The sequence below is a fragment of the Triticum aestivum genome, chromosome 3A, assembly GCF_018294505.1.
Source record: "Triticum aestivum cultivar Chinese Spring chromosome 3A, IWGSC CS RefSeq v2.1, whole genome shotgun sequence".
Classification (NCBI taxonomy): Eukaryota; Viridiplantae; Streptophyta; class Magnoliopsida; order Poales; family Poaceae; genus Triticum; species Triticum aestivum.
Window position 1 is genome coordinate 341,794,229 of NC_057800.1, and position 15,901 is coordinate 341,810,129.

Sequence of the window (15,901 nt, forward strand, 5' to 3'; positions counted from 1 at the left end):
CCAACTAGATCCGTAATCTAGCGCACAAGCCCTCAGCATATCCTCCAAAATCTGATTGACTCTCTTGGCCTGTGCATCTGTCTGTGGATGGAAAGCTGTACTAAATTCTAGCTTGGTACCCAAAGTTTCATGTAGCTGATTCCAAAAATTTGAGGTAAAATGGGTTCCTCTATCTGAAACAATGCTCCTTGGAACTCCATGCAGACATACGATTCTGGTCATGTATATCTTCGCCAACTTTGCACTGGTATAGGTAGTCTTTACTGGAATGAAATGAGCTACCTTTGTCAAACGATCGACTACAACCCATATTGAGTCATACCCTGAACGAGTTCTGGGTAAACCTGTAATAAAATCCATGCCTAACTTATCCGACTTCCATGCCTAACTTAACCTGTAGCAATCCTACTGGCTTCTGATGCTCAACCTTTACTCTCTGACATACATCACAAACTGCTACATACTCCGCAATATCCTTCTCCATTCCGGTCCACCAGAAAGTATCCTTCAAATCCAAATACATCTTGGTATTTCCTGGGTGAATCGAATATGGTGAATCATGGGCCTCTTGCAGAATTAACTTCCTGATCTCCGAATCATTAGGCACATAAACACGGTCTTCAAACCATAAGGTATCGTGCTCATCTTCACGAAATCCCTTAACTTTTCCTTTGCTCATTTTCTCCTTTATAGAGGCAATCTCCTTGTCAGTCTTCTGGGCGTCTCTGATCTTAAAAGTAGACTGAATCTCCAATGCTGCTACATAGCCTCTTGGTACTATTTCCAAACATAGCTCTCGAAGATTTTCGGCTAACTCCCTTGGTAAATCTCCCATCATTAAGGTGTTGACATGACTTTTACGACTCAACGCGTCAGCTACTATGTTAGCCTTTCCGGGGTGATAATGCAATCTCATATCATAATCCTTGATGAGCTCCAACCATCTCCTTTGCCTGAGATTCAACTCCTTCTGCGTGAAAATATACTTCAAACTCTTGTGATCCGTGTACACCTCACAATGGTTTCCAATGAGAAAGTGTCTCCAGGTTTTCAATGCATGCACTACGGCTGCTAACTCCAAATCATGCGTAGCATAATTTAACTCATGAGGCTTAAGCTGTCATGAGGCATATGAAACAACTCTTCCTTCCTGCATAAGTACTGCTCCAAGTCCTCGATGTGAAGCATCGCAATACACCTCATAATCCTTGGTCTGATCCGGCAAAATCAACACATGTGATGTAACCAAACGTTTCTTTAACTCCTGGAAACTAGCCTCACATTCCTCAGTCCATATGAACTTGGTATCCTTTTTCCAACAACTCCGGCATAGGCTTCACAATCTTTGAGAAATTCTCAATAAACCTCCGGTAGTATCCTGCGAGTCCAAGAAAACTCCGGATCTTTCCAACTATTGTTGGGGCTTCCCAATTTGTCACAGTATCAACCTTAGTGGGATCTACTGCTATACCTTCTCCGGATATAACGTGTCCGAGAAATCCAACTTCCTTCAACCAAAACTCACATTTGCTAAACTTGGCATATAATTGATGTTCTCTGAGCTTACCAAGTACCAAACGCAAATGCTCCTTATGCTCCTCTTCGTTCTTCGAGTATACCAGGATATCATCAATGAACACCACGACGAACTTATCCAAAAACTCCATGAATACTTTGTTCATCATGTTCATAAAATATGCAGGTGCGTTAGTCAGACCAAATGACATAACGGCATACTCGTACAGCCCATACCTGGTGGTAAAAGCCGTCTTAGGTATATCCTGTTCTCGAATCTTCAACTGATGGTATCCTGATCGCAGATCGATCTTGGAAAATACCTTAGCTCCTTGCAATCGATCAAACAGATCATTGAACATTGGTAGTGGTTACTTGTTCTTGATGGTTACTTCATTCAATCCTCGATAATCAACAACCATCCTTAACGATCCATCCTTCTTCTCCACTAGAAGTACTGGCGATCCCCAAGGCGAAGAACTTGGGAGAATATATCCTTTATCCAGTAACTCTTTAATCTGCTTCTTAATCTCCACCAAATCCTTTGCAGGCATCCTATATGGTCTCTTTGATATTGGCCCTGCGCCTGGCAAAAGCTCAATCAAAAACTCAATATCTCTATCCGGTGGCATGCCTCAGAACTCCTCTAGAAATACATCAGGGAAATCCTTCACCACTGGTACTTCCTCCTGCACAACTCCTGTTAAATAATTTACTTGAGTACTTTTTGGCACATGTCGGGATACATACTTGATCCTTCTCCCTTCTGGGGTGGTAAGCAAGATCGACTTACTGGCACAATCGATGTTTCCTCCATACATCGACAGCCAATCCATACCCAGAATTACATCAAATCCTTGTGATTCCAAAATGATTAAATCCAAGGGAAACACATGCCTACCTATACTCAATGGCACTTGAAAACATCCTTGGCTAGCCATATACTCCGCTCCTGGTGAGCTTACTAACATGGGTGTTCTAAGAACCTTAGTGGGCAGCTTATACTTATCCACAAATCCCCTTGATATGTATGAATGCGATGCACCAATATCGAAAAGAACGAGTGCAGTAAATGACTTAACCAAAAACTTACCGGTTACTGCATCCGGCTGCTCTTCAACCTCCTCCACGTTAACGTGGTTCACCTGTCCCCTATTGAAAGAGTTTGTCTTCTTTCCAGAGCTTCCATTGCCATTTCCATTCTGAGATTCAGGACATTCATTGGCATAATGTCCGGTCTTCTGGCACTTGAAACAAGTGACTTGGCTCAGGTCTCTCTTGGCTGGGGTTGATGGGTTGGTGCGATTCTGGCCATTGCTTCCTCCATTCCCATTACCATTCTTGGTGCCATTATGATTGTGGGAGCTACCTCCTCCATGGGTATGCTGAAAATGTCCTCCTGGTCTAGGGGTAAAACGTGGCTTCTGCTGAGCTCCTGAATTGTACTTCCCTTGTCCATACTTCCTCTTGTGGGTCTCAATCTGCTACTGCTTCCCTTCAATCATAAGAGCACGGTCTACCAACTCCTGGTAGTTGTTGAAGGTTGCTACCATCAACTGCATGCTCAACTCATCATTCAGTCCTTCCAGGAACTTCTCCTGCTTAGCTGCATCCATAGCTACGTCATCTGGGGCATAACGTGCTAACTTACTAAAGTCCTCCACATACTGACCAACTGTCCTTCCTCCTTGGCGCAAGTTGCGAAACTCTCGCTTCTTCATGGCCATAGCTCCTACTGAAACATGGGCAGTACGAAAAGCTTGCTGAAACTGGTCCCACGTGACAGTGTTGACAGGGAAAGTGGCTGTGAAATTCTCCCACCATGATGATGCAGGCCCTTCAAGCTGATGTGCGGCAAACTTCACCTTTTCCGCATCTGTGCATCCTGCGGTGGTCAACACCCTTGTTGTCTTACGGAGCCAATCATCTGCTACTATCGGCTCGGTGCTACTAGAGAACACCGGCGGATTCAGCCTAAGAAAATGGGCTAAGTGATCAACAGGTGGTGGTGGTGGTGGGTTGTTGTTGTTGTTTTTGTTGTTCCCCTGATTCTGATTCTGGACTAGCAACTGCATCAATGTGTTCTGCTGCTGGATCAACTGGCTGAGCTCCGGTGGGAAGGTAAATCCGGGGTCACGTCTCGGAGGCATTTGAGGGTTTAGAAAAGATGAGATTTAAGAATAGAGGGGGTCCAAAGAGAAAACACTACCCATATGCACATGAGGCAAAAGCAAACAATTCACTTCATTCAATCAAACAAGGGCATACAATCGATCTAACTATCGCAAAAGTGCTCGGACTACTATATTTACATGGTGGACTACTACTACTGATGGGGTGGTCTACTAGAAATATTCTTCGGTTGCAGACTCCATTATATCTGCTCCAGCTTCATCGACATAGTCATCATCGCTATCATCTGGATCCGAGTCGGTGTCGTCGATGATGATGTAGTCTTCCGGGCGAATTTCCTTGGGTTCTTCGTCTTCTTCTACTGGTGTAGGGCCCTCCCATAAATATTCCAATCTTCATTGTTAGGTCGGCATTCTTGTCCACTACTACTTCGATTTCCTCTTCATAATCTTCACGCGTAGCCTTGAGTTCTTCCTCTAGTTCCTTGATTCTTGTCCCCGCCTTCTTCAGATCTATCATGTCGGTGCACATCTGGTTCTCCTGACGTCGAATGTGCTAGTTTAACTCCTGGATAAAAGTTGCAACTGATCTATCCTTCCTGGTGCTGATCATCTCCCAGTGCTCATCTCGGCGCCCACAAATCTGGTAGATAGTATCCTTGATATCATTGCAGTAAACTTCTCCAATGCGTCCCATGGCGATGTGAGCTGCCATGCTCTTTCCTAGATTCCAAAGTTGGTGCATCAAAAGAAAACTCTATGGGCTCAGTGACTGGCATGAACGTCCTTCCTGGAACTTGAACTTGAATCATCCAGTGCTCTTGTTCAGGTAGAGTGGCGTTGTATGTTCCGGTGAAGCTTGGTACTCCTATGTTCAGGTATCTAGTGACTTCCTTCAAGTGACGTCCAAAGGGTGTGTCTTCATCTGGTTGCTTGTTCCTTGCACCTGCCATCCTAAAAGAGTAGAAAAGATGAGAGGTCAGAATGAGAAGAGAGTGAGTAGTGATCTAGGTCTTTTGCTTAGTGGTCGTGTCCTACAGTCAATGTGTGCTCTGATACCATCTTGTAGCGACTAGACCTCAAACGGTCCAATCTCTGTGCTCCGGTGTCATCCCTGGATCAGTAATGCTAACACCACACAGTACTTGAAAGATTTATAACAGAGTAGAAATCACACACTTATTACATCGAGTGTCTCAAAAGAGAACTTAATACAATAAATATGGCTTAAGGCCATCTAATAACAATAACAGCGGAAGGCTTGTAAGATAAGTGAGTCCATCAACTCCAACGGCATCACTGAGTATAGAACCACGACCTAAAGGCACCTTAATCGTCGTCTGAAAAGTATGCAACATTAACGTTGCAGCCCGAAACGGGTCAGCACATGGAATATGCTGGCAATGTAACACATAGAGAGTAATGGAAGAATAAGACTATACTACATGCATATTTGGCTGGTGGAAAGCTCTATGGTTACAGTTTTGCGTAAAGCCAATTTTCCCTACTGCAAAGGAATAAATTTTATTTAACTATCATGGTAGTTGTTAAACATTGAGAATGGTTGACAGCATTCTCAATCCCAATTAAACATCATCATCATTAAACAAAACCCAACAAAATTAATTTTAGAGTAACATGATGAGATTCACATGATAATCCAGGTACTAGATACTCAAGATGTCCATAACCGGGGACACGGCTAACCATGATTAGTTTATACACTCTGCAGAGGTTTGCGCACTTTTCCCCACAAGACTCGATCTCCTCCGTTGGATTCTCGCACTACAGGGTGTTTGAGAAACGGATGACCGAGACATAGTCTTTCAGAAGCGCTAGCACCTTACGATCGGGTAGACCGTTACACCTACTTTCCCCTACATCTGCTAGTCTACCACTGTAAGAGTTCGCACAACTTAATCAACTATGCTAGAGCCCATAGTAGCTTGTGGCTGCACACGGAAGTTTCTAGCATGAATAATCTCATGATCCCTTTGAGCCTGGGTGGCGGTCCAAAAGAAAACAGGCAATCGCTGGAATACCCAGGTGCCTCAATCCACCCAGATGTGTATTTAAGTTGCCACCTTAGATAAACCATTATATTAACAATCTCACATCTGTCATGGATTTCACTCACCCAATCCACGTCTAGTAGCATAGCATGGCATAATAAGCAAACGTAGAAGTAACTCCCAAAGGTTTGATAATAAACAAGTAATAGGTACTACCTCAACTACTTCCCAAACCCACAATTTAATTAGATCCTAATCATGCAATGTGTGAGGATTGATCTAATGCAATAAAACTGGGTAGTAGGAGGTATGATCAAAGTGTTACTTGCCTTGCTGATGATCCGCAAAACCTAGCGATTCGAAGTAGCAAGCGGCGCACTCCGGGTAATCTATCGCAAACAAACAAGCATACAATAAGTACTCAACTAATGCACGGGTAAAACTTGAATAAGAGATCTAACCAGAAAGTTCAACTTAAGGACTCCGGTTGGCAAAAAGAATCAAATCGAACGAAGCTACGAAAAACAAACGACAAAAGAAACAAGCTTCGTTTACTATTCTCGATCTAGGGCAATTTTTTATAGTGGCAAAAACTTGTTTGAGTTGGTTAAACGGAAAGAGGGTTTTGAGATGAAACTCCATGCGCTTGAATCGCCTGATTTCGATAAACGAGCGAAAAGTTAAACTAGAACAAAAAACGGATCAGGAATCGCGATCAGAAAAATCACGGATTTAATCCAAGAAAAAGAAAACGACGAACAAATTAACGAACGAACGTTCGTTAACTGGATCTAATCGAAGAACGCGTTCGTTAAAATGAACGAACGAGCGTACGCTCGCTAATTAAATAGACCGGAAAACCGATCTATTAAAAAAACAAACTAAAAAAACCGAACGAAACCGAAGGAAAACCGATCGGCTTTCGAAAAAAACCGGTGGCGGCGAGGTCAACCTCCGACGGCGGCGGATCCGGCGGGCGGCGACTCCGGCGGGCAGCGACGACGGCGGCGGGGTAGGGCGGCGGGGCTGGCGGCTAGGGTTTGGTGGGGGTCCGGCTGGGCCTCCCCGGTTTATAAAGCCGGTCGGGCCTAGTGTCCAGGTCGGACATGACCCGGTAAGTCGGTTGCGTTTTTTTAAATAGTTACGCTCTGAAAAAAACAAAAGGAATACTAAACGGACTCCAAAAATCCTGAAATAAAATTTCCCCAGCTTCTAAAATCAAGCCGTACAGGATGAACATTTATTTGGGGCCTAAATGCAATTTTGAAAAACGCGCATTTATCCTAAATTCAAATAAAATAGCAAATAAAACCAAAATAAAATATTATTTGATTTTTTATTGAATCCTCAGTATTTCTTTATTTTTGGGAAAGTCATTTTATTCCCTCTCTCATATTTTGATAATAGAAATAATTGAAGATAAAATAAATAAAATCAAATGATCCTATTTTCAAAATTTGAGGAAACTCAAATATGAAAATAACGAAAACCCCAACTCTCTCCGAGGGCCCTTGAGTTGCGTAGAATTTTCTAGGATCAGCGAAAATGCAATAAAATATGATATGCAATGATGATCTAGTGTATAACATTCCAAATTGAAAATTTGGGATGTTACATGGGACTAACCTATTAACCGGAGGCCCAGCCCAGAATTGCTGTTTTTTTGCCTATTTTAGGGTTTCGCAGAAAAAGAATATCAAACGGAGTCCAAACGGAATGAAACCTTCGGAAAAGTGATTTTCAAAACGAACATGATCCAAAGGACTTGGACCCTACGCCAAGCAATCAACGAGGAAGGCACGAGGTAGGGGGGCGCGCCTACCCCCCCAGGCGCGCCCTCCATCCTCGTGGGGCCCACGTTGCTCCACCGACGTACTCCTTCCTCCTATATATACCTACGTACCCCCAAACTACCAGATACGGAGCCAAAACCCTAATTCCACCGCCGTAACTTTCTGTATCCACGAGATCCCATCTTGGGGCCTTTTCCGGAGCTCCGTGGGAGGGGGTATCGATGATGGAGGGCTTCTACATCAACACCATAGCCTCTCCGATCAAGTATGGGTAGTTTACTTTAGACCTACGGGGTCCATTATTTAATAGCTAGATGGCTTCTTCTCTCTTTTTGGATCTCAATACAAAGTTCTCCCCCTCTCTTGTGGAGATTTATTCGATGTAATCTTCTTTTGCCGTGTGTTTGTTGAGATCGATGAATTGTGGGTTTATGATATAGTTTATCTATGAACAATATTTGAATCTTCTCTGAATTCATTTATGTATGATTGGTTATCTTTGCAAGTCTCTTCGAATTATCAGTTTGGTTTGGCCTACTAGATTGATCTTTCTTGCAATGGGAGAAGTTCTTAGCTTTGGGTTTAATCTTGCGGTGTCCTTTCCCAGTGACAGTAGGGGCAGCAAGGCACGTATTGTATTGTTGCCATCGAGGATAACAAGATGGAGTTTATATCATATTGCATGAGTTTGTCCCTCTACATCATGTCATCTTGCTTAAAGCATTACTCTGTTCTCTTGAACTTAATACTCTAGATGCATGCTGGATAGCGGTCGATGTGTGGAGTAATAGTAGTAGATGCAGGCAGGAGTCGGTCTACTTGTTTTGGACGTGATGCCTATATACATGATCATACCTAGATATTCTCATAACTATGCTCAATTCTGTCAATTGCTCAATAGTAATTTGTTCACCCACCATAATACTTATGCTCTCGAGAGAAGCCTCTAGTGAAACCTATGGCCCCCGGGTCTATTTTTCATCATATTAATATTCCAATACTTAGTTATTTCCTTTGCCATTTATTTTACTTGCATCTTTATTTCTCTTTATCATAAAAATACCAAAAAAATTATCTTATCATATCTATCAGATCTCACTCTCGTAGGTGACCGTGAAGGGATTGACAACCCCTTTATAGCGTTGGTTGCGAGGAGTTTATTTGTTTGTGTAGGTGCGAGGGACTCGTGTGTGGCTTCCTACTGGATTGATACCTTGGTTCCCAAAAACCGTGGGAAATACTTACGCTGCTCTACTGCATCACCCTTTCCTCTTCAAGGGAAAACCAACGCAGTTCTCAAGGGGTAGCAGGTACCCGCCAACGGACTGGCGCTCATCTGATTGACGGTGTGCCTCTCGACGTCGTTCAATGGTGGTGCGAGCATCCTCTGCTCGCCTATCCCGCAGCACTTGTCGCTGATCTTGGTGCGTTTGGGGATCCAAGGAGGCCATTAACACGTCATCAGGCTCGACATTCCATTGGATCCGTTGCGACTGCCAGCGCTGCTGCTGGGGTTGCTGCCGCAGAGGTGATTGTACTATGGGTGCACCACCTGCCAAACAGCCATCAGTTCGAGCTACTGGTACGGTTGGCAGGTGCCTTGAGGGTTCTGCCAACTGGGATCTATTTGCATCGGCGAACTCGATCAAACTTCGGATGGTGGCCCTCCACTTATCCATCTTGTCGGCTATTGGAGGAAAATCCAGCAACATCTGGGCCCGTGCCATCGCCTCCGTCACCGTCGAAGGCATGTTAAAGCACGAAGAACGCGACGTCGCTCGACTCCTGGCAGAGCCAGCAGGAGCACCATTGCGATCTTGCCGCTGCACCGCGAGTGTGGTAGCTGGGTGGCGCGGCGGGAGCGGCACCTGAGTTTCTTGGACTTGATTAACAGGGGTCTTGCCGTGCGGGCGCTGTTGCACATGATCAACAACATCGCTCGTGGTCGTATCACACCCATCTTGCGACAGGCGCGGTGTGTGTTTCGACGTCGCTTCCCGCGCCGCCCCTGTACTTGCTTCAACGGGAAGGTCTTGGTTCGCTCCAGACCGAACTATGCTGCTCTGGTGGCCACGCTGGCCGTGGTGCTGGGGAGGCGGAAGCTACGTGTCTGCACCACATGTGTCGTTGTTACCGTCATCACCGGATGGTCGTGTAAGGTGTCCACCTCCGACGCCTCCACCGCTTGTTCCCACCATAGTAGGCACAACGATCGTGTCGCCTGCGTTGGCAGTGCCTACCGCGATGTTCGCAATGTCTGTGGCGGCGACGCCGCCCATGGGTGCGTGCGAAGGGAGCTTGTACGTGGAGGGCTTTGTCACCATGGGGCCCTTCTTCTTGGGCTCCATGGATGATGAAGATGAAGAAGAACTCGATGAAGTCAACGCGCCATCTACTATCCAGGTTCACGCTAGTGCGACCCCCCTACCTCCCGCGCCAAAGATGTCGGTGTGGATCGACTATCTATGGGGTGGTTAGGCCCATTTGTGGTTCGGCGAGGGGATTGTGAAAGGATCAAGAAGAGGTGTCTAGAGGGGGTGATTAGACCCTCAACAAGCAAAAGTAGCAGTTTTTAAGTTCTTCAAGTTGAGGTGGAGTTTTAGCACAAGTTTAAGTATTCACAATACATTTCAAGCAAGCATGCAAATAGTATATGAGCAGCGGAAAGTAAAGCATGCAAGTTGCAAGAAAGTAAAGGGATGGGATTGGAGTGTGCAAACGCAATTGGACACATGGAGATTTTTGGCGTGGTTCCGATAGGTGGTGCTATCGTACATCCACGTTGGCGGAGACTTCAACCCACAAAGGGTAATAGTTGCGTGAGTCCACGGAGGGCTCCACCCACGAAGGGTCCACGAAGAAGAAACCTTGTCTATCCCACCATGGCCATCGCCCACGAAGGAATTGCCTCACTTGGGTAGATCTTCACTAAGTAGGCGATCTCCTAGTCCTTACAAACTCCTTGGTTCAACTCCACAATCTCGACGGAGGCTCCCAAGTGACACCTAACCAATCTAGGAGACACCACTCTCCAAAAGGTAATAGATGGTGTGTTGATGATGAGCTCCTTGCTCTTGTGCTTCAAATGATATTCTCCCCAACACTCAACTCTCTCTCACAGATTTGGCTATGGTGGAAAGATGAATTGAGTGGAAAGCAACTTGGGGAAGGCTAAAGATCAAGATTCTTGTGGTTGGACTGGACTGTCTTTGTCTCAACACATGAGTCAGTGGTTCTCTCTCAGAAAATGAGTAGTTGAAGTGTAGGCATGATGTCTACTACACAACCTTCTTCTTGTAGACGTTGTTGGGCCTCCAAGTGCAGAGGTTTGTAGGACAATAGCAAATTTCACTCAAGTGGATGACATAAGGTTTATCAATCCGTAGGAGGCGTAGGATGAAGATGGTCTCTCTCAAGCAACCCTGCAACCAAATAACAAAGAGTCTCTTGTGTCCCCAACACACCCAATACAATGGTAAATTGTATAGGTGCACTAGTTCGGCGAAGAGATGGTGATACAAGTGCAATATGGATAGTAGATATAGGTTTTTGTAATCTGAAAATATAAAAACAGCAAGGTAACTAATGATAAAAGTGAGCACAAACGGTATTGCAATGCTAGGAAACAAGGCCTAGGGTTCATACTTTCACTAGTGCAAGTTCTCTCAACAATAATAACATAATTGGATCACATAACTATCCCTCAACATGCAACAAAGAGTCACTCCAAAGTCACTAATAGCGGAGAACAAATGAAGATATTATGGTAGGGTCCGAAACCACCTCAAAGTTATTCTTTCCAATCAATCCATTGGGCTATTCCTATAAGTGTCACAAACAGCCCTAGAGTTCGTACTAGAATAACACCTTAAGACACAAATCAACCAAAACCCTAATGTCACCTAGATACTCCAATGACACCTCAAGTATCCGTGGGTATGATTATACGATATGCATCATACAATCTCAGATTCATCTATTCAACCAACACATAGAACCTCAAAGAGTGACCCAAAATTTCTACCGGAGAGTCAAGACGAAAATGTGTGCCAACCCCTATGCATAGATTCCCAAGGTCACAGAGCCCGCAAGTTGATCACCAAAACATACATCAAGTGGATCATAGAATACCCCATTACCACCACAGGTATCCCGCGCAAGACATACATCAAGTGTTCTCAAATGCTTAAAGACTCAATCCGATAAGATAACTTCAAAGGGAAAACTCAATGCATTACAAGAGAGTAGAGGGGGAGAAACATCATAAGATCCAACTATAATAGCAAAGCTCGCGATACATCAAGATCGTACCACCTCAAGAACACGAGAGAGAGAGAGAGAGATCAAACACATAGCTACTGGTACATACCCTCAGCCCCGAGGGAGAACTACTCCCTCCTCGTCATGGAGAGCACCGTGATGATGAAGATGTCCACCGGAGAGGGATTCCCCCTCCGGCAGGGTGCCGGAACAGGTCTAGATTGGCTTTCGGTGGCTACGGAGGCTTCTGGCGGTGGAACTCCTGATCTATTCTGCTCCTCGAAGTTTTTAGGGTATATGGGTATATATGGGAGGAAGAAGTACGTCGGTGGACCTCCGGGCTGTCCACGAGGCAGGGGGTCCGCTCAGGGGGGTGGGCGCGCCCCCACCCTCGTGGGCAGCCCAGGACTCTCCTGGTCCAACTCCGATACTCCGTGGGCTTCTTTCGGTCCAAAAATAAGTTCCATGAAGTTTCAGGTCAATTGGACTCCGTTTGATTTTCCTTTTCTGTGATACTCTAAAACAAGGAAAAACAGAAAATGGCACTGGGCTCTAGGTTAATAGGTTAGTCCCAAAAATCATATAAAATAGCATATAAATGCATATAAAACATCCAAGGTTGATAATATGATAGCATGGAACAATAAAAAATTATAGATACATTGGAGACGTATCAGCATCCCCAAGCTTAATTCCTTCTCGTCCTCGAGTAGGTAAATGATAAAACAGAATTTTTGATGTGGAATGCTACCTAACATATTTATCCATGTAGTTCTCTTTATTGTGGCAAGAATATTCAGATCCATAAGATTCAAGAGAAAAGTTTAATATTGACATAAAAATAATAATACTTCAAGCATACTAACAAAGCAATCATGTCTTCTCAAAATAACATGGCCAAAGAAAGCTATCCCTACAAAATCATATAGTCTGGCTATGCTCCATCTTCACCACACAACATATTTAAAGCATGCACAACCCCGATGACAAGCCAAGCAATTGTTTCATACTTTGGATGTTCTCAAACCTTTTCAATCTTCACGCAATATATGAGCGTGAGCCATGGACATATCACTATAGGTGGAATAGAATGGTGGTTATGGAGAAGACAAAAAGGAGAAGATAGTCTCGCATTAACTAGGCGTATCAACGGGCTATGGAGATGCCCATCAATAGATACCAATGTGAGTGAGTAGGGATTGCCATGCAACAGATGCACTAGAGCTATAAATGTATGAAAGCTCAATAAAAGAAACTAAGTGGGTGTGCAACTTGCTTTCTCACGAAGACCTAGGGCACTTGAGGAGGCCCATTGTTGGAATATACAAGCCAAGTTCTATAATAAAAATTTCCCACTAGTATATGAAAATGACAAAACAAGAGACTCTCTATCATGAAGATCATGGTGCTACTTTGAAGCACAAGTGTGGAAAAAACGATAGTAGCATTGTCCCTTTTATTTTTTTATTTTATTTTTATTTTTTTATTTGGACTTTCCCCTTTTTTGCATTTCTTTTTATTTGGCCTTTCTTTTTTTCCTTTTTTTGGGACAAGGCTCTATTAATGATGATCATCACACTTCTATTTATTTACAACTCGATATTAGAACAAAGTATGACTCTATATGAATGCCTCCGGCGGTGTACCGGGATGTGCAATGAATCAAGAGTGACATGTATGGAAGAATTATGAACAGTGGCTTTGCCACAAATACGATGTCAACTACATGATCATGCAAAGCAATATGACAATGATGGAGCGTGTCATAATAAACGAAATGGTGGAAAGTTCCATGGCAATATATCTCGGAATGGCTATGGACATGCCATAATAGGTAGGTATGATGGCTGTTTTGAGGAAGATATATGGTGGGTATATGATACCGGTGAAAGGTGTGCGGTATTAGAGAGGCTAGCAATGGTGGAAGGGTAAGAGTGCGTATAATCCATGGACTCAACATTAGTCATAAAGAACTCACATAATTATTGCAAAAATCTATTAGTTATCGAAGCAAAGTACTACCCGCATGCTCCTAGGGGGATAGATTGGTAGGAAAATACCATCACTCGTCCCCGACCGCCACTCATAAGGAGGACAATCAATAAATACATCATGCTCCGACTTCTTAACATAACGGTTCACCATACGTGCATGCTACGGGAATCACAAACTTTAACACAAGGATTTCTCAAATTCACAACTACTCAACTAGCATGACTCTAATATCACCATCTCCATATCTCAAAACAACTATCAAGTATCAAACTTCTCTTAGTATTCAATGCACTTTATATGAAAGTTTTTATTATATCCCTCTTGGATGACTATCATATTAGGACTAAATTCATAACCAAAGCAAATTACCATGCTGTTTAGAGACTCTCAAAATTATATAAGTGAAGCATGAGAGTTCATCTATTTCTTCAAAATAAAACCACCGCCGTGCTCTAAAAATATATAAGTGAATCACTAAAGCATATGACAAACTACTCCGAAAGATATAAGTGAAGATCAATGAGTAGTCGAATAATTATGCAACTATGTGAAGACTCTCTAACATTTAATAATTTCATATCTTGGTTTTTTATTCAAACAGCAAGCAAAACAAAAGAAAATAAAATGATGCTCCAAGCAAAACACATATCATGTGGTAAATAAAAATATGGCTGCAAGTAAAGTTACCGATAGACGAAGATGAAAGAGGAGATGCCTTCCGGGGCATCCCCAAGCTTAGGCATTTGGTTGTCCTTGAATATTACCTTGTTGTGACTTGGGCATCCCCAAGCTTAGGCTCTTGCCACTCCTAATTCCATAGTCCATCGAATCTTTACCCAAAACTTGAAAACTTCACAACACAAAACTTAACAGAAAACTCGTAAGCTCCGTTAGTATAAGAAAATAAATCACCACTTAGGTACTGTTGTGAACTCATTCTAAATTCATATTGGTGTAATATATACTGTATTCCAACTTATCTATGGTTCATACCCTCCGATACTACTCATAGATTCATCAAAATAAGCAAACAACACATCAAAAACAGAATCTGTCAAAAACAGAACAGTCTGTAGTAATCTGGATCAAACGTATACTTATGGAACTCATAAAATTCTCAAATAAATTGCTGGACGTGAGGAATTTATCTATTAATCATCTTCAAAATAATTAACTAAATATCACTCTCCGATAAAAAATGGCAGCAATTCTCGTGAGCGCTAAAGTTTCTGTTTTTTTACAGCAAGATCAACAAGACTTTCCCCAAGTCTTCCCAACAGTTCTACTTGGCACAAACACTAATTAAAACATAAAAACTCAATAATAACAGAGGCTAGATAAATTATTTATTACTAAAAAGGAGCAAAAAGCAAGGAACAAAAATAAAATTTGGTTGCCTCCCAACAAGTGCTATCGTTTAACGCCCCTAGCTAGGCATGATGATTTCAATGATGCTCACATAAAAGATAAGAATTGGAACATAAAGAGAGCATCATGAAGAATATAACTAGCACATTTAAGCCTAACACACTGCCTATGCATAGCGATTTTGTGAGCAAACAATTTATGGTAACAATAATCAACTTGCATACGAAGGTAAAACAAGCATAACTCCAAAATTTTAAGCACATAGAGGGGAAACTTGATATTATTGCAATTCCTACAAGCATATGTTCCTCCCTCATAATAATTTTCAGTAGAATCATGAATGAATTCAACAATATAACCAGCACCTAAAGCATTCTTTTCATGATCTACAAGCATAGAAATTTTATTACTCTCCACACAAGCAAAATTCTTCTCATGAATAATAGTGGGAACAAACTCAACAAAATAATTATCATGTGAGGCATAATCCAATTGAAAACTAAAATCATGATGACAAGTTTCATGGATATCATTATTCTTTATAGCATACAAGTCATCACAATAATCATCATAGATAGCAACTTTGTTCTCATAATCAATTGGAACCTCTTCCGAAATAGTGGATTCATCACAAAATAAAGTCATGACCTCTCCAAATCCACTTTCATCAATATAATCAACATAAATAGGAGGCATGCTTTCATCATAATAAATTTGCTCATCAAAACTTGGGGGCCAAAAAATATCATCTTCATCAAACATAGCTTCCCCAAGCTTGTGGCTTTGCATATCATTAGCATCATAGATATTCAAGGTATTCATACTA